At 44.3% G+C, this 26,281-nt stretch overlaps 1 long non-coding RNA gene across 1 annotated transcript; it reads left to right on the top strand.

The window, feature by feature from the left end:
* Positions 1–23,522: 23,522 nt before the first annotated feature.
* On the top strand, positions 23,523–25,824 carry LOC140403044 (uncharacterized). Its single transcript, XR_011938220.1, has 5 exons — positions 23,523–23,603; positions 23,703–23,733; positions 23,970–24,022; positions 24,450–24,499; positions 25,721–25,824. It is a non-coding gene; the product is annotated as an uncharacterized lncRNA (long non-coding RNA).
* Positions 25,825–26,281: the final 457 nt, after the last annotated feature.

The raw sequence follows: 26,281 nt of genomic DNA, 5'->3' as shown, positions 1-26,281 counted from the left end.
TTCTCAAATACTAGCTTTCTCTTCCTCCATATCTCAACCACTCTCTCTAAGTGCAGGGCCAGTATCAGTTAGAGACCGGGTCAAATTATTCACAGTTAAATATGTTTTAGCTGGCCCTATGGGTGACGTGTTTGTATCTGCTTCAAGTTCTGAGTATTCTGAGTTTCCAATGTATCAAAATGTTTCATTAGTTTGAGGAGCTGCACCCAAAGAAACACACTGACAATTGGAACTGAATCACTGAATCGTCACAATTAAAGAGGCAGTTACATCCCAGAGTGCAGTGGAACCTCCCAGAGAAACACATTGACATTTGGAACTGAATAACTGAACGGTCACAGTTAAAGAAGCAGCTACATCCCAGAGAGCAGTGGAACATCCCAGAGAAATACACTGACATTTGGAACTGAATCACTGAACGGTCACAGTTTCAGAGGCAGCTACATCCCAGAGAGCAGTGGAACCACCGAGAGAAACACATTGACAATTGGAACTGAATCACTGAATGTTCACAGTTACAGAGCAGCTGCACGCCAGAGTGCAGTGTAACCACCCAGATAAACACATTGACAATTGGAACTGTTGGCGCGAGAGGATATCAAAGAATTTGTGTCAATTGGACAACACGGTAGCATAGTGGTTAACACAATTGCTTCACAGCTCCAGGGTCCCAGATTCGATTCCCGGCTTGGGTCACTGCCTGTACGTGGACTCTGCACTTTCTCCCTGTGTCTGCATGGGTTTCCTCCGGGTGCTCCGGTTTTTTGCCACAGTCGAAAGATGTGCAGGTTAGGTGAATTGGCCATTATAAAATGCCCTTAGTGCCCAAAATTGCCCTTAGTGTTGTATTGGGTTACTGGGTTATGGGTACAAGGTGGAGGTGTGGGTTTGGATCGAGTGCACTTTCCAAGAGCTGGTGCAGACTGAATGGGCCGAATGGGCTCCTTGTGCACTGTAAATTCTATGTAAATCACTCAATGCCCAGGGGTACTGGTCCTCGCATCAAAAGGTTTATTTTGTAGGCAGGGAAATGACGTCAGTTAAAGTTCCAGACAGTCTCTCCACCGAACAAAGAGAAACATCCATTCTTATACATTTTTCAAAACAGCTACACAGTCCATTTCGGCTGGACCATAGAATATAGAAAATACACTACAGAACATTCCCTTCGGCCCACGATGTTGTGCCGAACCTTTGTCCTAGATTAATCATAGATTATCATACAATTTACAGTGCAGACGGAGGCCAAGCGGCCCATCGAGTCTGCACCGGCTCCTGGAAAGGGCACCCTACCCAAGGTCAGCACCTCCACCCTATCCCCACAACCCAGCAACCCCACCCAACACAAACGACAATTTTGGACATTAACGGCAATTTATCACGGCCAATCCACCTAACCTGCACATCTTTGGACTGTGGGAGGAAACCGGAGCACCCGGTGGAAACGCACGCACACACGGGGAGGACGTGCAGACTCCACATAGACAGTGACCCAAGCTAGAATCGAACCTGGGACCCTGGAGTTGTGAAGCAACTGTGCTATCCACAATGCTACCGTTTTGCCATTAAGAACAACTTAATCTACACAAGATCATTCTACCGTAATCCATGTACCTATCCAATAGCTGCTTGAAGGTCCCTAATGTTTCCGACTCAACTACTTCCACAGGCAGTGCATTCCATGCCCCCACTACTCTTTGGGTAAAGAACCTACCTCTCACATCCCCCCGATATCTTCCACCATTCATCTTAAATTTATGTCCCCTTGTAATGGGTTGTTCCACCCGGGGAAAAAGTCTCCGACTGTCTACTCTATCTATTCCCCTGATCATCCTATAAATCTCAATCAAGTCGCCCCTCATCCCTCTCCGTTCTAATGAGAAAAGGCCTAGCACCCTCAACCTTTCCTCGTAAGACCTACTCTCCATTTCAGGCAACATCCTGCTAAATCTGCTTTGCACTGTTTCCAAAGCTTTCACATCCTTCCGAAAATGAGGCGACCAGAACTGGACACAGTACTCCAAATGTGGCCTTACCAAAGTTTTGTACAGCTGCATCACCACCTCACGGCCCTTAAAATCAATCCCTCTGTTAATGAACGCTAGCACACCATAGGCCTTCTTCACATCTCTATCCACTTGAGTGGCAACTTTCAAAGATATATGAACATAGACCCCAATATCTCTCTGCTCCTCCACATTGCCAAGAACTCTACCATTAACACTGTATTCCGCATTCATATTTGTCCTTCCAAAATGGACAACCTCACACTTTTCAGGGTTAAACTCCATCTGCCACTTCTTAGCCCAGCTCTGCATCCTATCTATGCCTCCTTGCAGCCGACAGAAGCCCTCCTCACTATCCACAACTCTGCGAATCTTCGTATCGTCTGCAAATTTACTGACCCATCCTTCAACTCTCTCATCCAAGTCATTAATGGAGATCACAAATAGCAGAGGACCCAGAACTGTTCCCTGCAGTACTCCACTGGTAACTGGGCTCCAGGCTGAATATTTGCCATCCACCACCACACTCTGACTTCGATCGGTTAGCCAGTTCGTTATCCAACTGGCCAAATTTCCCACTATACCATTCCTCCTTACTTTCTGCATACGCCAACCATGGGGAACCTTATCAAATGCCTTACTAAAACCCATGTACACTACATCCACTGCTTTACCTTCATCCACATGCATGGTCACCTCCTCAAAGAATTTAATAAGACTTGTAAGGCAAGACTTACCCATCACAAATCCGTGCTGACTATCCCTAATCAAGCAGTGTCTTTCCAGATGCTCAGAAATCCTATCCTTCAGTACCCTTTCCATTACTTTGCCTACCATCGAAGTAAGACTAACTGGCCTGTAATTCCCAGGGTTATCCCTAGTCCCTTTTTTGAACAGGGCCACGGAATTCGCCACTCTCCAAGCCACTGGTAACACCCCTGTTGACAGTGAGGACGAAAAGATCATTGCCAACGGCTCTGCAATTTCATCTCTTGCTTCCCATAGAATCCTTGGATATATCCTGTCAGGCCCGGGGGACGTGTCTATGCTCAAGTTTTTCAAAATGCCCAACACATCTTCCTTCCGAACAAGTATTTCCTCGAGCTTACCAGTCTGTTTTACAATGTCCTCTGCAACATTATGGCCCCTCTCATTTGTAAATACAGAAGACAAGTACTCGTTCAAGACATCTCCCATCTCTTCAGACTCAATACACAATCTCCCGCAACTGTCCTTGATCGGACCTCCCCTCGCTCTAGTCATTCTCATATTTCTCACATATATGTAAAAGGCCTTGGGGTTTTGCTTGATCCTACCCACCAAAGATTGTTCATGCCCTCTCTTAGCTCTCCTAATCCCTTTCTTCAGTTCCCCCCTGGCTATCTTGTATCCCTCCAGCGCCCTGTCTGAACCTTGTGTTCTCAGCCTTACATAAGTCTCCTTCTTTCTCTTAACAAGACATTCAACCTCTCTTGTCAACCATGGTTCCCTCACTCGACCAACTCTTCCCTGCCTGACAGGGACATACATATCAAGGACACGTAGTACCTGTTCCTTGAACAAGTTCCACATTTCATTTGTGTCCTTCCCTGACAGCCTATGTTCCCAACTTATGCACTTCAATTCTTGTCTGAAAACATCGTATTTACCCTTCCCCCAATTGTAAACCTTGCCCTGTTGCACGTACCTATCCCTCTCCATTACTAAAGTGAAAGTCACAGAATTGTGGTCACTATCTCCAAAATGCACCCCCAGTAACAAATCTATCACTTGCCCTGGTTCATTATCAAGTACTAAATCCAATATGGCCTCCCCTCTGGTCGGACAATCTACATACTGTGTTAGGAAAGCTTCCTGGACACACTGCACAAACACCACCCCATCCAAACTATTTGATCTAAAGAGTTTCCACTCAATCTTTGGGAAGTTGAAGTCACCCATGACTACTACTCTGTGACTTCTGCACCTTTCCGAAATCTGTTTCCCAATCTGTTCCTCCACATCTCTGCTACTATTGGGGGGCCGATGGAAAACTCCTAACAAGGTGACTGCTCCTTTCCTATTTCTGACTTCAACCCATGCTACCTCAGTAGGCAGATCCTCCTCGTAGTGCCTTTCTGCAGCTGTTATACTATCTCTAATTAACAACGTCACCCCCCCCCCCCCCACCTCTTTTACCACCCTCCCTAATCTTATTGTAACATCTATAACCAGGGACCTTCAACAACCATTTCTGCCCCTCTTCTATCCAAGTTTCCGTGATGGCCACCACATTTTAGTCCCAAGTACCGATCCATGCCTGAAGTTCACCCACCTTATTCCTGATGCGTCTTGCGTTGAAGTATACACACTTCAACCCATCTCCGTGCCTGCAAGAACTCTCCTTTGTCAGCATTCCCTTCCCCGCTGCCTCACTGCACGCTTTGGCGTCCTGAATATCGGCTACCTTAGTTGCTGGACTACAAATCCGGTTCCCATTCCCCTGCCAAATTAGTTTAAACCCTCCCGATGAGTACTAGAACATCTCCCTCTCAGGTTATTGGTGCCCCCTGGTTCAGATGCAACCCGCCCTGCTTGTACAGGTCCCACCTTCCCCAGAATGCGCTCCAATTATCCAAATACCTGAAGCCCTCCCTCCTACACCATTCCTGCAGCTACGTGTTCGACTGTACTCTCTCCCTATTCCTAGCCTCGCTATCACGTTGCACCGGCAACAAAGCAGAGATGACAACTCTGTCTGTCCTGGCTTTTAACTTCCAGCCTCACTCCCTAAACGCGTTTATTACCTCCGCACCCCTTTTCCGACCTACGTGGTTGGTACCAAGGTGCACCACTACTTCTGGCTGCTCCCCCTCCCCCTTAAGGATCCTGAAGACACGATCCGAGACATCCCTGGCCCTGGCACCCGGGAGGGAACATACCTTCCAGGAGTCTCGCTCGGGACGACAGAATCTCCTATCTATTCCCCTATCCATTGAATCTCCTACTACTATTGCTTTTCTATTCTCCCCCCTTCCCTTATGAGCCCCAGAGCCAGATTCAGTGCCAAGAGACCTGGCCATTAGGGCCTTCCCCGGTAGGTCATCCACCCCCAACAGCATCCTAAACGGTACACTTGTTTTGAAGGGGAACCGCCACGAGGGATCCCTGCACTGTTTGCCTGTTTGTTTTCTTTCCCTTGACTGTAGCCAAGCTACTCTTGTCCTGTAACTTGGGTGTGGTTACCTCCCTGTAACTCCTCTCTATCACCCCCTCTGCCTCCCGGATGATCCGAAGTTCATCCAGCTCCAGCTCCAGTTCCCTAACACCATCTCTGAGGAGATGGAGTTGGGTGCACTTCCCGCAGGTATAGTCAGCGGGGACACCGGTGGTATCCCTCACCACCCACATCCTACAGGAGGAGCATGCAACTGGCCTAGCCTCCATCCCCTCTTACCTCACAGAATATAACTGCCTTGTGGACCAACTGGACCTCTGCCCTCCGACTCTGCTCCCACTCAGCTGCACTCTCTGTATACTCCTGGCACCCTTCTCGTTCTTTGCGGAAATGTAGGAAAAAAAATAAAAGGAGCACCTTACGCCCTCCTCGCCTAACTCCCTCAGTCACCAAACTCTCACTATAGCACTCAAATGCACCAAATTCAGGACTCAATGAAAACAAAGCCTGCACTGTAGTGGATCACTTTTATACTGTGAACTCGCCTCTGAAAACTGGCCTAATCCAATTAACTAATTAACAAGCTCCAGCTGCAAGTGCCTACAAGTAATTCACCTTCTTCTGAACAGAACAGCAACTTCTATGTTAATTAACTAAATAGAAGAAATACTAGACTTTAGGCAAAAATGAACCCTTATACTCCCACAGTCACCAAACTCTCACTATAGCACTCAAATGCACCAAATTCAGCACTCAGTGCAAACCATGTCCAATAACATTGGTTATAAGTTCCATACATTAGTGATATATCCAAATAAATTTGACATTACGTAAATTGGGTTGGTACCTTACCAGCCCCTGACTTCATGAAGAAGTCACTCACACTTACGTTATAATTATGTTTCCTGCCTGCACCTGGAAACCTTGGGCTGGCGAGGATACATAAGGCTCTCTTTCCTGTGGAGCTGTTATCACTCGCGGGTGAAGTACTCATTAGAATCTCCCATGTGTGTTTCCCATTCGATGCCTCAATTTCAACCATTCATGTCTCCCTGACTAATTCTGCTGCCGTAATTAAATGATGTTATTTGTTCTAATTTGCAACTTAACCCAGCTAATGGTTGTTCAGAAATGTGACTAATTCAGCTAAAGGCCATTTTGTGTCTTTAGTATTGCGAACTTAGCTAACAGCCATTTTGTGTAACTTCTATTGATTGTATGTCTGTCTTTTCTGATATTAGTAATTCTTAGGTTATAAAATCACAAGCATTGTTAATAAACTATCAATTCCTACAAATTGCTCTCATACAGGCATCTCAGACAGGGTACCTTTATCTAAAATCTTCATTCTAAATCTGACTTCAACAGGGACAAATAATGTATTAATTCTGTTGTCCAGGGCCTTTGTAAGTCAACCGCTGAAGTGCTGTATTCCGCCTTGTATCCTTCCCAAAGAAGCAATGTGATATAAATGAAAATGAATGAAATGAAAATCGCTTATTGTCACAAGTAGGCTTCAAATGAAGTTGCTGTGAAAAGCCCATAGTCGCCACATTCCGGCGCCTGTTCGGGGAGGCTGTCGGTTCCATAGATGGCTCTAAACGAAAGTTCATTAAACTGATATCTGTGATGGCAAGAATTTCACATGTGCAAGATTGGGTTGAATAGACCTGCTTCTGAATAACGCATTGAAACGCACAAAATTCTATCAGCACTGAGCCGCCTGGATGCAGGGATGTTACCCCGGAACTTCCGAGTATCAGCGGGAAACCACGCCCCCATTGTGACGCAATAAGATATATTTTCTAACATAAATGCACACTCTTAGTGATGTGAAATTGTTTTGCTTCCTCGCCAGGCAGAGATGAAGTCTGACTCTGCTCTCACGAATCGGCACCTATGTTGAACCTCAGCAGAATGGTAAGGATTGTACGAAGCCAAGCTATAAGTGTGATGTCGTAGCGTACGTGAAGCAGGACTACAGATTTGGAATCTGCAGTGGATTCTGCAATTCCTGTCAGAGAGATAGTTCATATTAATTTATTAATTTGCAAATTTACCTCTGCTCAAGCTTTGTACTTAGGCTTATAATGATCAACAATACATCCCAGAGACGCTTAAACTGCTCAACTAAATATACCTTACAAAATCCAAATGTACTTTTGCACCGAAGCAGCTGTGAGGACAGGTGTGCTGACACTATTGTACTGAAAGGAGTCAAGAGCACCAGTATCGAGGCATGACCATCCGGAACGAACTCCGATTGGTCACCCATGTGCGTAGGATGTCAGAATCCTGACACAACTCTTCGAAGAAACGTGACGGCAGCAGGAGGCTCCGAAACAGAGCTTGAGGAAAGAATGGCCGCGATCTGGAACCCAAAGACCGATTGCACCTTCTGAAAACATCTGCTAGGTATGCTGTCGGAGATGTGGCTCTACGATCGGGCTCAGAAGCCACGCAAGGCCTCGGAGAACCACTACCAATGACATGCACATCTTAGGTGGAGAATTATACTTTCTTCCGAATGATCGCTCAACATTAAATGCACTCCATACCAATTCTATTCATTAAAATTCCTTTAATGGAATGAACATCGTCATGGCAAACAAACACTAAAAAAATATATTTCACTTTCTGTGATGCCAAACTAAAGTTTACAAAATATATCTTGCTGTAGCTTTATATACAATTTAAACATATTCATATAAACTAAATACGAATATTATAAAACATTGAAAATGCACGTCGATTTCTCCTGCATCTGCTCGATTATTCTGGAGCAAAAGAAAAAGTGTTCATAAAAAGAGTAAAAATTTGCCTAACGCCGGGGCAAGCCAGCAAAGTTAGAATTTAATTAGTTTCTATGAGATCCCCCCTCCTCTTTCTTCTGAACTCCAGAGAATACAATCCTAACCGATTCAATCTCTGCTCTTATGCCATATTTACCATGCCAGGAATCAGTCTGGTAGATCTTCGCTGTGCTCCCTGTATAGCTAAACTACCTTCCTCAGATAAGGAGACCAAAACAGATATTCCAGGTGTGGCCTCACCAAGGCCCTGTATAATTGCACTAGGACATCCCTGCTCATGTATTCAAATCCTCTCGCAATGAAGACCAACCTACCATTTGCCTTCTTTACCGCTTGCTGCACCTGCATGCTTATCTTCAGTGACACGTGCATGAGGACACCCAGGTCTCGTTACTCGTTCCCCTCTCCTAGTTTGTCACCATTCGGATATAGTCTTCCTTCTTGTTTTTGCTACCAAGGTGCATAATCTCGCAAGTCTCCAAATTATACTACATGTGTCATTCAATTGCCCACTTACTCAACGTGTCCAAATCACAATGAAGAATCTCCGCATCCTCATTAAAGTCATTACTATATATTGTGAATAGCTGGGTCCTAGCACTGACCCCTGTGGTACACCACTAGTCACTGCCTGCCATTTGGAAAAATACCCGTTAATTCCTACTCTTGTGTCCAGTTTCCAACCCAGTTTTCTGTGCATCTGAATACACTAACCCCAATCCAATGTGTTTTAATTTTACACACTAATCTTTTATGCAGGACTTTGTCAAAGCCTTCTGAAAGTCCAAATATACCACATCCAATTGACCCCATTCATCAATTGTATTAGTTGCATCCTCGAAGAATTCCAATAGATTTGTCAAGCTCGATTTCGCCTCCATGAATCCATGCTGACTATCAACGATCCGGCCACTGTTTTCGAAGTGCTCTGCAATTAAATCTTTGATTTGGTTTAGCACAGGGCTAAAGAGCTGGCTTTGAAAGCAGACCAAGGCAGGCCAGCAGCACGGTTCAATTCCCGTACCGGCCTCCCCGAACAGGCGCCGCAATGTGGCGACCAGTGGCTTTTCACAGAAACTTCATTTGAAGCCTACAATAAGCGATTTTCATTTCATGTTTCATTTTTCATAATGGATTACGTCAGGCTTATTGTTTATAATTTCTTTTTAACTGTCTACTCTCTCTATAACTCCATTTTTAAATCGAGGAGTTACATTAGACACCCTCCAATTAACACTGCTGCCAGGGGCCCGGGTTCAATTCCGGCCTGGGATGACCGTCTGTGGGCTGTTTTGTACGTTCTCCCCGTGTCTGCGTGGGTATTCTCCGGGTGCTCAAAAGCCGTGTGGATGAAGTGAATTGGCCATGCGAGATTGCCTCTTAGTTTCCAGGGATGTGCAGATTAGGTCACGGAAAAGAGGCCTTGGCGGGCGGGGAATTGAGTATGTGATTTTTCGAAGGGCCCGTGCAGACCCGTTGAGACAAATGTCCACCTTCTGCCCTGTAGGCCTCACATGATGCCTCATAAATTTCTGGAAGGGGATCTGTGCCATGGTTCCGGTGGAATCTTGCTGAGACTAGTGTCATGGGAGTGTCCATTTAAGAAAGGGGTCTTATCATGTGACTCGCAGCACATTGGGCTGTGGCTGTGAGGTGAGAAGGGGTTTCCGTTTGACTTTGACTGCTTTGGGCTCTGTTTTCAGTTTAAAAAGCTGTTCCAGTGAAAACCACATTGCGTGTGGCAAACTGCATTGGTCAATTGAAAGATGTAGTTGTTTTCCACAAGGAGTTTGAACTGCTCGCTAAACTGGATCAGAACAGTCCTGTCTAGTGAGAATACAGTGTGCTGGCCCACGTCCTTGTAAAGGGGTTTTGGATTAATTGGATTTTGGTATTGAATTGGAACAGCTAAGGGGGAAATCATTAAGTGCTATACATAGATTACTGTCGTGTGTGGTGTCTTTACGGTTGTAATTGATAAACATAATACTGTTGTGTTTTAATATATGTAAATGTTCGGTACAATCTTAGACTAAACCTTGTTTTGACTGAAGTGTCCAGGAAGACTGATGAATCACACCTGCAGTGAAGGCTCATCCTAGCCCAATTCAACATAAAGGCTGGAGGTCAGGTGAACATCAGAATACATTTTGGAGTTGCTAAGCCATGGCCTCTAACACTGGGTTATATGGGTTTCCCTGCTTTCCATATTTAACTGCGCCATGCTGCCCATGACGAAATGGCATAAAAATGATTTGACTCCCTAAGCCGTTTCTAAATCATTAGTCGCATGTCAGCATTGTGCATTTTGAGTCTTTAACTTAACTGTCAGGATAATCCTGCCTCACCTCTTCATTCTCGTCATGATGTGGACTCAAGTATGCCGCTGATCGGTGAGTATTCAGCTAAACAGGAGCATTTTCATGCAACAAACTTCAGTCCATTGTGCATTAATTTTAAGTACAAAATACAGTATGTTGTTTCACACGGCACGCTGGCACAGTGGTTAGCACTGATCCCTCACAACTCCAGGGACCTGGGTTCATTTCCGGCATCAGATGATTCTCTGCGTGGAGTTTGTACTTTCTCCAGTGTCAGTGTGGTTTCCTCTGGGTGCTGCAGTTTTGTCCCACCGTCCAAAGCTGTGCAGGTTTGGTGCATTGGTAATGCCAATTTTACTCTTAGTATTCAAAAGGTTAGGTAGGGTTACGTGGGTAGCCTGGATGTGTGGCCTTAAGTAGGTTGCACAACAGATAGCATTGATCTATCACAGCTCCAGGACCAGAGTTAAATCCCGGCCCTAGGTTACTGTCCATGTGGAGTTTGCACATTCTTCCGTCTTTGTGGGTCTCGTCCCTCACCCAATCATGTGCACTGGGTGGATTGGCCAGGCTAAATTGATCCAGAATTGGTACAAAAAAAGAATTGGGTACTCTAAGTCTATTTTTTTAAATGGCCACCTTCTGCACTGTAAATTCTATGATCTATGATATAACTCCAGGAATAGTTCCAACATTGAAACGCGAGTAACTGAACCTACTAACTGTATCTAACTCTGTGTCAAAAGGTGTCCCCTAATACCATGCCCGTGGAATAGATATTTCAATATTTCCAATTACGAGCAATATCTTTTGGAGTCAATCAATACCCTCTCAATAATTATTTGAAAATACCAAATATTAAATGACCAAAAGAAATAAGAGAGGACTTGCACACTGGGGGCCTCGAGTCTGCTCCGTCCTTCAATACAAACATGACTGACCTGACTGTGTGCTCCATATCATTTTGAAGCCCGTGGCCCCATTGCCCTTGACTGCCTTGTCGATATAAAATCTGACTAACTCAGCCCTGAGTATATTCCATGAACCGAACTCCACTGTTCACTGGGGAAGAGAAGTCAAACACTGAACCCTGCCGAGAGGAGATCTTTCTCCTAATCCCCCATCTTAAACAGCCTATTATGAAACTATGACTCCTTTCCTAGATTCCCCCATGAGGGGGATCATTCTCTCTGCATCTACCCTTTGAAGCTTGCTGGGAATCTTTAATGTTTCAACAAGATTGGAGTTACAATTAGGAATTTCTTTTGGATTATTTACCTGCCCGTACTTTCAGTTTGAACGGAATATTTCTCGTCATTAACAGAGGGCACGAGGAGCCTGTCAACATAATCTCCATTTGCATCCAATCCCCATCATCACTAAAACTGGAAACTGCACTGGCATCTAAGGTGAGAAGAATATGCTGCAGTTCAGAGAATTATGTCTTCGATGGACATTCATCCAAATCATTGATGGAAATAACAAAACATCGTGGACCCAGCACTGATCCCTGAGGTACACTGCTGGTTTGAGCCCGACAGTTTGAAAAACAACTCTCTGCAACCACCCTTTGTCCTCTGTCGTCAAGCCAATTTTGTGTCCAATTGGCTACTTCACCGTGGATCCCAAGAGATTTAACCTTATGCAACATCCTACCATGCGGTACCTTGTCAAAGGCCTTGTAAAGGTCCATGTAGACAACGTCGACTTCAGTGCCTTCATCGCCCTTGTTGGTTACCATTCATGAATTTCAATTAAATTGGTGAGTCGTAATTCTCCATTCACAAATCCATGCGGACTGTGCTTCACCAGCCCTTGCCTCTGTAAGTGCCTGTAGATTCTGCCTCTGAGAAAACAAAAACAGATGGTAAGTATTTTTATCAATATCTGAAGAAGAGGAATGAAGAAAGTGAGTGTTTGACGTATAGAAAGTGAGTCTGCAGAATGGAAATGGAAAATAGGAAAGTGGCACTTGAATCGAACAGGTATTTTGCATTGACCTTCACTGTCGAATACACAAGTTAAATCCAAGAAGCAGCAATAAGCCAGGAAATAATAATATTAATCTTTATTGGTGTCACACGTAGTTTTACATTAACACTGCAATGAAGTTACTGTGAAAATCCCCGAGTGTCCACACTCCGGCGCCTTTTCGGGTACACTGAGGGAGAATTCAGAATGTCCAATTCACCTAACAAGCACGTCTTTCGGGACTTGTGGGAGGAAACCGGTGCACCCTGAAGAAACCCACGCAGACACGGAGGAATGTGCAGACTCCACACAGACAGTCACCCACGCCCTGCATCAAAGTCGGGTTCCTGGCGCTGCGAAGCAACAGTGATAACCACTGTGCTACCGAGCCGTGGGAGAGAAGTACCTCGGAAAATTACAATCACCAAAGAGACACGGGTGAAATTTTTTGAGATGCATGATGACAAGTGCCCCGATTCCGATGGGATGTATCCTCCCGTCATAACATGTGTGTCGAGTGAGAGAATTGCAGTATTGGTTTTAATTTTCCCATTACCTTGGAAGACAGTCAACGTGACTCTTTCATTCAACAAGGATGTGAGACAGAAAGTACGAAATATAGGCCAGTTGACTTAACATCTTACATGGGGAAATCAGTCGAAGTTATTCTTAAAGACGGTGAAGAATGACAGTTAGATCAATTCACTGAAATCATTCAAAATCAACATGTTTTATGCAAGAGAAATCAAGTTTAACCGACTTATAGATTTTTTTTGGACAAGTATCATGAGCTGTGAATAAAAAGGTTGGTGAGATACTTTGAGAAGAGATTTGGTAAAGTGAGACAAAACGGTATTACCGAAATTAAATAAATTACAAAACTGATGCTTTTGGGTAACATGTTGGCAAGTATCGACAATTGGTTGAATAAATGGAAGCAGTGACTCGGCAGAACACGTTGGCAAGATGTAAGGTTTGTTTGTCAAAGGGTTCTAGGACCTCGACTGTTTGCAATTGATACAAATGACTCGGATGAAATGTTTGGAAGGGTGGTTGCCAAAATTATTGACAACTCAAAGATATGTCGGAAGGAAAGTTGTGAAGTTGACAAATGGAGGCAACGACAAATAGAGAGAAGTTAAGGGGTTGGGCAAAGATCTGTCAGCAAGAGAATAATGTGGGGAAAATGTGAATTGATCCAGTTTGGGAGCAGGAAGAAAAGAAGAACACATTACCAAGATGATTAGAGATTGCAAATCTCTGAGGTGCGATACATCTGGGTGTCCTGGCGAATGAATCACAGTGTGCAGGCAGAGCAAGTAATTGGGAAATCTAACAGAACGTTTTCATTTACTGAGAGGAGGATTCAATGAAAAAGTAGGGAGTTTACACTTCAGTTGTACGAGCGATACCACATTTGGTATACTCTGGACAACATTGGTCACTTTAGTTAAGGAAGGATGTAAATACGTTGGAAGTCATTCACAGAAATGCATCAGAATAATGCCCGGAATTTGTCCCATGAGGGAAAGTTGGAATGGTTATATGTATCATATCCGCTAGAGTTTACAGAGCAAGAGGCGACTTTATTGAAATATATCAGATCCAGAAGGGTATTGAAAAGGTGGATGTGGAGAAGATGTTTTCTCTTGTAGGAAAATGTAGAATTGGGGGGGTCAATGTTTAAAAATAATGGGTCGTCCGTTTAAAAGGAAAATTAGGATAATTTGTTTACTCTGAGAAGGTCGTGAATCTTGATCACTTCCATCCTTTCAATGGCGGTTGAAGGAGTATCTTTGAAACTTTTTAAGGCAGAGATATTATGTTCTTGATAAGCAGGGAGTTGAGAGGTGATCGGGAGCAGGCCGTATGCTAAACTGAGGTTACTATCAGATCAGACATGGTCTGGTTAAACTGTGAAGCAGAGTCACGAGGAGGAATAGCGCATTCCTGATCCTTCTTCGTATTTTCGTCCTTAAAACTGATAGAATTCCGAAACGATTACCACAGTAAATGTTGGAAAGATGCGTCCTCTGGTGAGGGAATAGTGAAGTACGGAACACAGTTTCCGCAGTAAGAGGGGGACGAGGATCAATGTCTACTCTCAGTGGCTCACTGGTGTTTGAAATTCCCATTCACACAGAGGAGTGTGGCGGGGGTCATTGAATATAGTCAAGGCTGAATTCGAGCGGTTTGAATTAACAATGGAGGACAGGGTTGTAGGGAGGCAGACAGGAGGATGGAGATAAAATCAACAATCAGGTCAGCTATGATCTTGTTGGATTGCAGAGCAGGCTCGAGGGGCCGAATGGCCTCTTCGTGTTTCAATTTGCTATGGCCATTTATTCTCTGCTCAGTTAAGTAAAGACAATCGGAATTATTAATTCATCTCAGAATAATACATGAAGGAACGTGGGAAATCTAAAGCATCAATACCATGGTTATGGCTTTGGGAATGAACTGATTTCTGAAACAGTTATAAATACAGTGAGAACACAAAGTACAAAAAACAAAGAAAATTACAGCACAGCAACAGGCCCTTCGTCCCTCCCAGCCTGCGCCGATCCAGATCCTCTATCTAAAACTGTCGCCTATTTTCCAAGCATCTACTTCCCTTTGATCCCCTCCCTTTCATATGTCCATCCAGATACATCTTAAATGAAGCTATCGTGCCTGCCTCTACCACCGCCGCTGGCAAAGCATTCCAGGCACCCATCACCCTCTACGTAAAACACTTTCCACGCACATCTCCCTTAACCTTTCCCCCTCTCACCTTGAAATTGTAACCCTTTGTAATTCACACCACCTCTTTTGGAAAAAGCTTCTTGCTATCCACCCTATCTATACCTCTCATAATTTTGTAGACCTCAATCAGGTCCCCCCTCAACCTCCGCCTTTCCAACGAAAACAATACTAACCTGTCTTCATAGCCAGCACCCCCCATGCCAGGCAACATGCTGGTGAAAATCCTCTGCACCCTCTCTAAAGCATCCACATCATTCTCGTAATGTGGCGACCAGAACTGCACGCAGTATTCCAAATGTAGTCTAACGAAAGTCTTATACAACTGCAATATGACCTGCCGACTCTTGTACTCAATATCCCGTCCGATGAAGGCAAGCATGCTGTCTGCCTTCTTGAACACTCTATCGACCTGCGTTGCCACCTTCAGGGTACAATGACCCTGAACTCCCAGTTCCCTCTGTACACCAATTTTCCCCAGGACTCTTCCATTGACCGTATTTTCCGCTCTCGAATTGGTTCTACCAAAATGCATCAGCTCGCATTTGCCTGGATTGAACTCAATCTGCAATTTCTCTGCCCAACCCTGTAAACTATCTATATTTTGCTGTATTCATTGACAGTCCCCCTCGCTATCTGCAACTGCACCAATCTTAGTATCATCTGCAAACTTGCTAATCAGACCACCTGTACCTTCGTCCAGAACATTTATGTATATCACAAACAACAGTGGTCCGAGCACGGATCCCTGTGGAACACCACTAGTCACCTTTCTCCATTTTGAGAAACTCCCTTCCACCACTACTCTCTGTCTCCTGTTGCCCAGCCAGTTCTTTATCCATCTAGCTTGTACACCCTGAATCCCATGCGACTTCACTTTTTCCATCAACCTGCCATGGGAAACTTTATCAAAAGCCTTATTGAAGACCATGTATACGACAGCCTTTCCCTCATCAATTAAGTTTGTCACTTCCTCAAATAATTCTATTAGGTTTCAAAGACAAGACCTTCCCTGCACAAAACTATGCTGCCTATCACTGATAAGTCTATTTTCTTCCAAGTGTGAATAGATCCTATCCCTCAGTATATTCTCCAACTGTTTGCCTACCACTGACGTCAAGCTCACAGGTCTATAACTCCCTGGATTATCCCTGCTGCCCTTCTTAAACAAAGGGACAACTTTAGCAATTCTCCAGTCCTCCGGGACCTCACCCGTGCTCAAGAATGCTGCAAAGATATCTATTAAGGCGCCAGCTATTTCGTCCCTCGATTTCCTCAGCAACCTGGGATAGATCCCATCCGGACATGGGGACTTGTCCACCTTAATGCCTTTTAAAATACCCAAAACTTCCCCCTTCCTAATGCCGACATCCATCCCTAACCTCACCATCCGTCATGTTCCTCTCCTTGATGAATACCGATGCAAAGTACTCATTAAGAATCTCACCCATTTCCTCTGACTCCACGCATAAATTCCCTCTTTTGTCTTTGAGTCGGCCAATCCTTTCCCTAGTTACCCTCTTGCTCCTTATATACGAATAAATGGCTTTTGGATTTTCCTTATCACTGTTAGCCAAAGATATTCCATGGCCCCTATTATCCCTCTTTATTGCGCGTTTGTGATTTATCCTACTTTTCCGATATTCCTCCAAAACCTGATCAGTTTTAAGTTGACTAGATCGTATGTCTGCTTCCTTTTTCATCTTAGCTAGTCTCACAATTACAGCCGTCATCCATGGTTCCCTTATCTTGCCATTTCTATCCCTCATTTTCACAGGGACATTTCTGTCCTGCAGTCTGATCAACCTTTCCTTAAAGGAACCCCAAATTTCAAGTGTGGATTTACCCTTAAACAGCTGCTCCCAGTCTACATTCCCTAGCTCCTGCCGAATTTGGTTATACTTGGCCTTTCCCCAATTTAGCAGTCCTCCTTTAGGACACTCTCGTCTTTGCCCAGGAGCATTCTAAAACTTACGGAATTGTGATCGCTATTCCCAAAGTAATCACTGACTGAAACCTCAACGACCTGGCCGGGATCATTCCCCAATACCAGGTCCAGTATGGCCCCTTCCCGAGTTGGACTATTTACATACTGATGTCAGTGATGAGCTTTAAAAACACTTCACTTACAGGCTTGTCACTGTGGGGTCTGTTCATTCGGTTTTCAGAAATAAGAAACGCAATTAGTACTTTAAACAATGGACATTAAACATACGTTCAGTAAAATATCGGTGTTAATCATCAATATTCACCCGATCAGCCACAATATGAATTCCAAATCCAAATGAGGATGCATATTCTAGGCCTGATCATCCAGGCAGTTCCGGCAATGGGTGAAAATGCGCAATCCTGACAGAGAGAAAACAATTAGTAACTGCTGCTGGGTCAAATGATTCTTCATGGGAATATCTCAGAGGAAACATGACCCAATTCTGAACTCAAAGCCGGAAAGTGCTGAAAATTCTCTGCAAGACTCCTCAGGAACCCAGGTAACGGAATCTTCAGCAGAATGGTGAGGAATGGAAGGTGGGAGGCAAGAGAGAAATACATTCCTGTTGTTGTCTGTTGGCAGGAATCACTGGCAGCATGAGTTACGAAATTAGCTGTACTCAGAGTTTGACCTTTTCTGCAGAAATTCTTGACCTTCCATGGCGAAGGAGCGGGGGAGTAGAACTTGCAGCAGAGAGCGGGTCTGGCAGCAACGAGGCGCATTGGTGGTGACCGCAGCTGTTTGCTTTGAGCGTTAAAAATACCTCGCCCACAGCCCAAAGCGCGTTGAAGTCTAGATATCAGTACCCGAGATTGTGACCACTCTCAGCTTGAGATGGAAAATATGTTCGAGCCAAAAGCTCTCTGTGGTTTTCATGTTTTTACAGTTGAGGCGCTTCACCCACTGAACTGCCTTCAGAGGTCACACACTGGCATTCAATGTGAAACTGCAGACACAATGCGGGGTTACCGCCCAGAGTGGATTCAACTAAACAGAGAACAGGCTGGTGTACAATCATGCTCAGTAACAGTGTGTTTATGAATGTTATACTGATTTCCTATTTCTCTGCCCTTACCCGGATTTGAATAAAATTAACTGATCCCCAACTTTATTCACAAGTGCACAATGCCTTCATCTTACTGGGATCGCACTGTGTAATATCGACACAGAGTACAGGGCAACACAGGAAGGGAGATGGGAACAAGACCCCAATTGTCTTCCTAACCGCACACTGGCTTGAGACTTTATCGCCATTCCTTTACTGTTCCTGGACCAAGCGCCTGGAGAAACAAGCCAAAGGTTGGTGTGCCGACACGCCATGGACTACAGAGGTGAACAAACCTGCCCCTCATCCCCTTATAAAAGAACAATGAAAAATACATAATCAGTCAGGCCCTTCGGCCCTCCACGGTTCTGGCCATGATGCCCTAACTAAAAAAATTGCTGTCCTTCGTCGTATCCCTCTATTTCCACTTCTTCATCTATCCATCCAGATGTCTCTTAAATGGTGTTAATGTGCCTGATTTCACCACATCCTCTCGCCGCGAGTTCCAGGCACCCACCGCTCTTTGCATGATAAACCTACTCCGCACATCGCCATTAAACAAAACTCCTCTCACCTTGAACCTGTGGCCCCTTGTCATTGACAAGTCCACCCTTGGAGAAAGACTCTGAGTTTCCACCCTATCTATTCCTCTCATAATGTAGAGACAGTTAGGGATGGACAATTAATGCCGCCCTGACCAGCGATGATCACATCCTATGAACGAACGAATATAAATTGGTGACCGCTTGCTTTCATCACAAGATAAATGCAAATATTTGCATTTAGAAAGAAATACATGGTACAACTTTCACTCTTAATTGCATTGGGAATGTCGATCACCACAAACCTTTATTCGCGGCTTTACGAACAGATGGCATGCAGGCTAAATTTACTCGAGTATCTTCCCTGTTCACCGTTTAATAATGTTGTCTACTATTTTACCAAGAGGGGAAATGCTTTTAACTTAACCCTTTGGGAAGACGGAATGCAAGTCGTTTCTGCTCGACATTTTATTTTAAAGAGAAGCCACTCGCTCAACAGCAGAATGTGCGAGTGTGAATGCGGCTCAGAATCGAAATCCAACCTAGTTGAAGAGATGCCCAGGGTTTTGGTCTGTCACTGTTGCTACTCAAAATATTGGTTTATTCGATCTGTGAATAATTCCAAAGCAACGCCCATTTCCATGATCTTGTTGGTGATATTCACGAGAAAAACACATAGAAGGCTACAGAGGAAAATGATTCTAATTCTGTTGAATTGTTTTTATATATGGGTCCTTGTTTGGAAAACTTGTACTACTTGCAAATTCTTCCCCCTCCCCCTGCAAGTTACAAAAAGGATATTGGCAATGGAGCAAACACGATTTACAAGAGCGAGAGCAGGGCCGAAATGTCATAAATAACTAGAAATAGGGAACAGGATTGATTAACTGGCGAAGACAAGGCTGAGGGGCGGATTGGTAGATGCCTTATAAGTTGGATCAGCAACATCATCCCAATGGCAATCTGGGATGGATGAACTTGAGTGAATTACTAACTGCTATATTCAGCATAGATCCCTGCAGTTATTTTTCCGCCCCGCCCTCTGAACTACAGCCAATCAGATTGTTGTGAGCTCTTCTGTTCCTTGTCAGCTGTGACACCCAGGCGGTGACGGCAGCGCAAATGAACGTCACATTCACCAAGACACTGCTCACAGAAAGGTGTCATACTTTCCCGAGCACAGATCGTCATCTTTTCCAGCGGATCTGGCCCTGAGCTCGGGTCAGTCCGCGGTCACTCCGGCCACAGTAACAAGCGAGTGAGAGCGAAAACTGGCAGTAGGCTCCGGCTCAAGATGGCAATGGAACATTTCCCCCTGATACTCATTTTCCTGGTGCTGCGGAGTTACGGTGAGTAAACGGCGATGGGAAATTTAACCGGAATTACCTTCGTTCAGTAAAATGCGAGAATGATTGTTTCCTGAGATAAAAATGTGACCCAGTGATCAGGTGAAGGGATTTCACCAGATAGTGTCAATGTGTTGACTGGTTCCTCCTATATACCGAAACAGAAATAAATTGAAGAATAAATCTCACCAAAAACTCTGTAAAACTACAAAGAGATTGTTCTTTAATTATAGCTGAAGCGTTTCAAAGCGGATGTGTCCAATCTGTCAATAATCACTGATAACGTGACAATAATCTCTCTGGTTACAGACTCCGAGTCCACTCTGTCTCAGTTCCCCTTCCCAATGACCGCTGAAGTCGGGCAGATGGTGGAATTAACCTGTCATTGCATTGACGAAGTGTATTTGGTGTTTAGCTATGACTGGTATAAACAAGGAGTGGGTGAAGCCCCGATACCAATCGACATTTCGTCCTGTAACGGGGCGAATTGTAAGTTCATTTCTAAAAAAGGCAACAGCGAAAAAGTACTGATTCTGGAAATCCACAATGTTCAGGCGAATGACTCGGGTTCCTACTACTGTGCTCGTATAGCTAGCTATGCACCGCTCCAGAAAGCAGCTACATTATTGGTTGGAGGTAAGAGAACAATTGAAATGAATGCTGATCATGCACAGTATTATCATTTTGTGTGAATCAATCGTTGAATATGTCTCAATCTGTGTCCAGACAGTTCCACCAACAAGACGGCGGTGCTGATATTTGTGCCACAGGGTGAGGCGAATTCGAGTGAAACCGTCCCCTTGGTGTGTTTGGTCAGTGGACTTTCTTCTAACCGGATTGCTATTTTCTGGAATATTTCCGGCCTGGTAACCGAAGGATCGAGCGATCCCGGTACAATGGCGGAGGACGGGACCTTCAGCATCACCAGTCAGATCATGGTGTCGATGGAAATCTGGACTAGTGGCGCTGTCTGTACTTGTATCGTTCAACTGGGGTCTCGAATCAAAAAATGGACAACGAGCGTGTCGTTCCCCAAATCAGCAGAGACAAGAAAAGGTGAGTTGGCGATCTTCACAATGATGGTTTGAATTCAAGTTATAATCAATAAGAATGATTAGCTGGAAGATAAGACTCTGAAGCCTGTTAAATAAAAGCAAAGGCTCTCCGATCTTTATCTCGATAGCTCTGTCACATTTTCCCATTAAACTAGAATCTGGATTCCCTTTTCGAAGTTATTGAATCTGCTTCAACCATCCTGTTTACGGAATGGACTTGTGGTCAGTTCTATGCTGGATGGGCTTTACAAACAGAAACCAGACAAAAGTGGAAATTGTTGTCTAAAAATGACTTGTTTTATGAGACATTCATTTATTTTCTCTGAATCTCATTTTCCAGAACCCATCATCCGTGAACATCTGTTTTATTGGTTGAATGCTGCTTCCTGATACCTACAATCTTTTCGAACATTAATCTCTGGGTCTAGCACTTCACAGAAATGTCATTTTCAGAAATTATTCCACGTATATCGCACAGGTTTTACTTGGCAGGGAATCGGAGCTTTATTGTCACAAACCATTGACATGGGCAGGGCGGTTACTAATGCATGCAAAGGCCTTGACATTAGCAATACGGCAGAAAGTAGAACAAGAAGGGAGCTGTGATGAACATTAACAAATCTCTGGTTCAGCATCAACTGAAGTATTACGTCCTATCTGGGCACCAGACTGTCTGGAGAATGTATTAGAGACAGTGCAGAAAATAGTCAATGCAATGGTATCAAGGGCGGGAAAATTAATTCCCGTGCATTACCGATATGCACTGATGCTGTTCTCCTCGGAGAAGAGAAGTTTGAGCAGATATTTGATAGTGGCGTTTACAGATCAGGAGGGATCAGGGATGAGTACAGAGTGAAAATCAGTACCCCGTGACCGAAGGATGGAGGGCAGGGCTGTACAAATGTGCTGTGGTTGGGGAAGGAATGAACTGCAACATGATGGAGAACCCTTCTGTACACCGAATGTTCATCATTGGAACACACTGCCTGAGAGTGTGGTTGAAGCAGTTCAATCGTGGCGTTCGAAAGGGAATTGGAGAATGGTGAGAAATGGAAGAATGGGCAGGGGGAAGAGGAATTGCAGGCGAGTGGAATAAAGCGTGCTGTTGCTGTCGAGAGGTAGCAGAGAGTTGGTGGGCGGAATGACCTCCTTCTGTGCTGCAATTATTCTCTGATTGATTAATGTTTGGAGATGGAAATGGGAAGATAAATTAATGCTGGAAGACATCCGAAATCAATGAATTTTTAAATTGAGGAATCGAGTTTAAATTGAGGAAGCAAGGGCGATGTGTTGATGCGCCAGAAAGCATTGGCTGGTCACGTTCACCGTATTGTGATCAGCTGCACACAGCCTTTTAGGGGTGGAAGTCACAAGTCTACCGAGAGAGCCGGGGAGATTTGTTGGGAACTGGCACTTCAGTTAATGTGGAGAGACTGGAGAAACTTGGACTCCTGTCCTTACAGAAGAGAAGGTTAAGAAGAGAAATGATCGAGGCGGCGATCAAAACCAGAAAGCTTCAATGGAGCAACTAATAGGAACAGTGTACAATGGCAGGAGGTGAGCAATCAAGGGGATACAGATTGAAGATAATCAGGAAAAACTGCCGATCTTTGGAGAGTGTGATTTACACTGAAAGTTCATGAAATCTGGAACACGCAGCAAAATCGTATTTACGAGTTACTTGCAGAAGGGGATCTGCAGAAATATTTAATGGGGAGCAATGTACAGGTCTATGAGGGAACACTGAGGGAGATTGACCCAATTTGGATAGAACTTTCAGAGTTGACACGAGGAAAAAGGGCAGCATCATTCACTGGCTCAGTTTTTCCACGATGACATCAGGTGCTGTTTGCATCATACAAACTGATGCACTGTGAGTGTGGAACAACACTGACAGGCCTGCCAGATAGTTGATGTCCATGGTCTAACGTTGTGCACTCGAATACTCTAGCCATTTTCTTATTCGGAGATATTTCTAAAACCTTTACCATTGTGACTTTTTCAAAACACTTCAACAGAGCGAAATCAAAGGGCGGCACGGTAGCACAGTGGTTAGCACTGTTGCTTCACAGCTCCAGGGTCCCAGTTTCGGTTCCCGGGTGGGGCACTGTCTGTACGGAGTCTGCATGCTCTCGACTTGTCTGCGTGGGTTTCCTCCGGGTGCTCCGGTTTCCTCCCACAGTCCAAAGATGTGCAGGTTAGGTGGATTGGCCATGCTAAATTGTCCATCGTGTCCAAAAAGGTTAGGTGGGGTAACTGGGTTAAAGGGATAGGCTGAAGAGTGCTCTTTCCAAGGGCCGATGCAAACTCGATGGGCCGAATGGCCTCCTTCTGCACTGTAAATTATTTGATTCCATTTCATGTGTTGCTATCAGTTTCCCGGGGTTTACTTTCCCCCTTTCCCTCCCAAGATTCAGTTTCCGATTTTTTTAACTGAGTTCCGTTCCCAACTGAGAATGCCAGGAGATAAGGATGAGACAGAGAAGCAGATTTTAATTGTGTTCTCTCTGCAGGATGGTGCAGTCGGGCCCTTCCCGCTTTCATCGCTGTCCTGGCGGTTCTGGTTCTCTTGTTGATTCTACTTCCCATTTGGATTTGTAAAGGCGGCAGATCAGGTGAGGAATCCGGTTCATGAGGGACATTGCCATGATTGCGTATCCAATGTTATTATCTTCTCCTGATTTTATTTTGCTAATTATAGTTCCTTCTTTCAGGAAAATGGGACAACAAAAGCCAAAATGAAAAGTAAGTGACTGAGACATTTGCAAACTACATCACGGACACTCTCTTTGTGTTTAGTATTGTGTGAAGTCCAGTTCAAACCCAACTCTGACTTCAATGTTTCATGTTGACATTCTGTTCGATATTTGAAGATGAATCTAAAACTGTTGAACAATTAATTATTTCCTCAGCTATTTCTGGGACCTGCGCCTCGATTTGGATGACCTAACACTTCATTAATACTTCTTGTCCTTGTTCAGTTTCAGTTTGAGCGAGACAACACAAAGACAGGGGCGGAAAGAGCGACAAACGGGTAAGTTCCATTGAATCATTGGTACAGATTAAATATCAAATGGCGGGAATTCACCGATTGATAAGTGGACTGACCGCCATCAGAATATTCTTCAATCATCTCATTCCTGTTGGTGCCAGAAAACGGCCAATTGTGGATTATTAAATCTGCCGCTAATATACCAGATGGGCAGTGGACACTAGGCAGGGATTGTCCAGCCATTGGCAACTTGGACTCCATTGACGTTTTATCTGAGAAGCGATGCATTGAGGGGCTGTTGATCTATTGGGGGAACACAGGCTTATGTGTGAAGCTTTTGGATTGACTCCAATTGACAATTAGGGTCATTGGCGCATTGACTCGTCATTGTCTTCGCCTATCTCCAGCTGAATATCTATACGCCGGCAGAAATAATATTTAAATTCATATTGTATTCTTTAATACCTAGGCGAACTCCGCCAAACACAGACACAAAGATTACATGACGGTGCGTTACGGGTAAGTGCAATTAATATGCTGTCAAGCTGCCCAGATAATTGCTGATTTTTGGAATAATGTGCACCCCATCCCACGCTAGATGTTTCACGTGGTTGGCAGAGCACATTCTAGAACACATTCATTTGTTTCAAATCACACTCGTCGCTTTAACTAAAATCAGAACATATTCCTGTGCGGGGGCAGGAGTGGAGGAGCGAGGGGGTTATGTTGGGACACGGGAGCAGGAAGCTCTCAGTATCCACTGTTGACATCAATTCCCTCAACAAACATCCAAATAAAATACATTCGCTGCGCCGTTATTAAATGGATGTTCTTGGAACACAATTGATTCCGAATGGGCTGCAGAATGCCTTCAGTGAAAGCTTTGACGAGTATTTTGAAAAGTTGCTGTGAAACGACCAGGGTCTTGCGTAGCCGTGAATGCGCAAAATAAGAGCAGTGTGGGTTCTGCTACCTGATTTGGAGGTTGAGGCAGAAACATTTAATAAGGCACCTGGATCTTCACCTAAAGTGTTGGAATGTTTAAAACAACGGATCGGGAGATGGGCAGTGTGATAAGAATGACCAGCGTGCTTTATCTTTCAAGTTATTTTATTTAGGCACTGACAGCATGGTCTAAATGGACTTTTGATGTGCCCCCCCCCCCCCCTCCCACCCCCTTCTCTGCGATTCTTCGGTGTAAGTCTCTTTATTGTGTCTGTGTTTCTGTCTGGATATGGATTTATCTGCCGGACCCTATAGATAACACACGGGGAAACATGATCATCAGGTTCGCTCTTTAACAATAAAGATATCGAATAAAAGTAACAGTTACATCGCCGCAATTGTCTGGTGAGACATTGACGATGTCTGCTTTAATTTGCTTTCCAATTTCACGACACTATCACAGATAATTTGTCCAGACAATTATTGCAGATACACATTAAGCAGCACCCTCGCAGATAGATATATAGGGCACTGGAAGAAGATTCAACAGTGGTTTTCAAAAGGGAATCTGTGAAATGGTTGAAGGGAGGAGAATTGTTGAAGATATGGGGAATGTTAAACTGAGGTTGCGCTAACTGAGTAGCACTTTCATGGAGCCAGGACGGATTGAATGGGCCGAATTGTATCCTTCTTAGTTGTCTCGTTTTGTCACTTCATTGAAGTCGATTTCATTTCGGGATAATTTGACATCTATGTTAACAATTTTTGAATGTCAATGCTTCATATATTTCCCAGTCTCAGGGCGGACCTCTCTATGCCTCCCTGGACTTGGCCGCTTTGGAGAAAAGATCAAAAAAGAAGGCAGGTGACAGATGAGAACCTGGATGGCTTTTCCTTGATGATTCGTGCAGGAGACAGGATATGCCGAACAACCCGAAACATAATGGAAATAAACATAGAGCCAAGGAGACTTCTGTAAAGCAGCTAAACTCTCCCCGTGCATTGCGCCAAACACTGACTCCTTTGTTCAGTGTAGAGGATAAAGTGTTGAGAATCATTTGTGATAATCCGCTGTAACCATGTCGCTAAGGGATGGCAGAATTATAGAGCAAAGTCTAGTCACAGTGAGAACTCTCTGATGATTGGATAGTTCCAGCGACATTTCATTTCAAATGTCGATATGTAAATATAAATAAATTGATCGACCATTAAACGATGTTGCAATACGACCAATAAGTGACAAATAATTGAATGTCATCTGCGAGTTCTGTTGAAAATATCAGTTCAGGATTCAGATGCGTTTCACGTGTTGAGATGTGAATTAGGGAAAGTGATCAAAGTAACAATAGACCCAGA

This window comes from Scyliorhinus torazame, chromosome 26 (assembly GCF_047496885.1).
Source record: "Scyliorhinus torazame isolate Kashiwa2021f chromosome 26, sScyTor2.1, whole genome shotgun sequence".
Classification (NCBI taxonomy): domain Eukaryota; kingdom Metazoa; phylum Chordata; class Chondrichthyes; order Carcharhiniformes; family Scyliorhinidae; genus Scyliorhinus; species Scyliorhinus torazame.
This window is presented reverse-complemented; position numbering and strand designations above follow the sequence as displayed.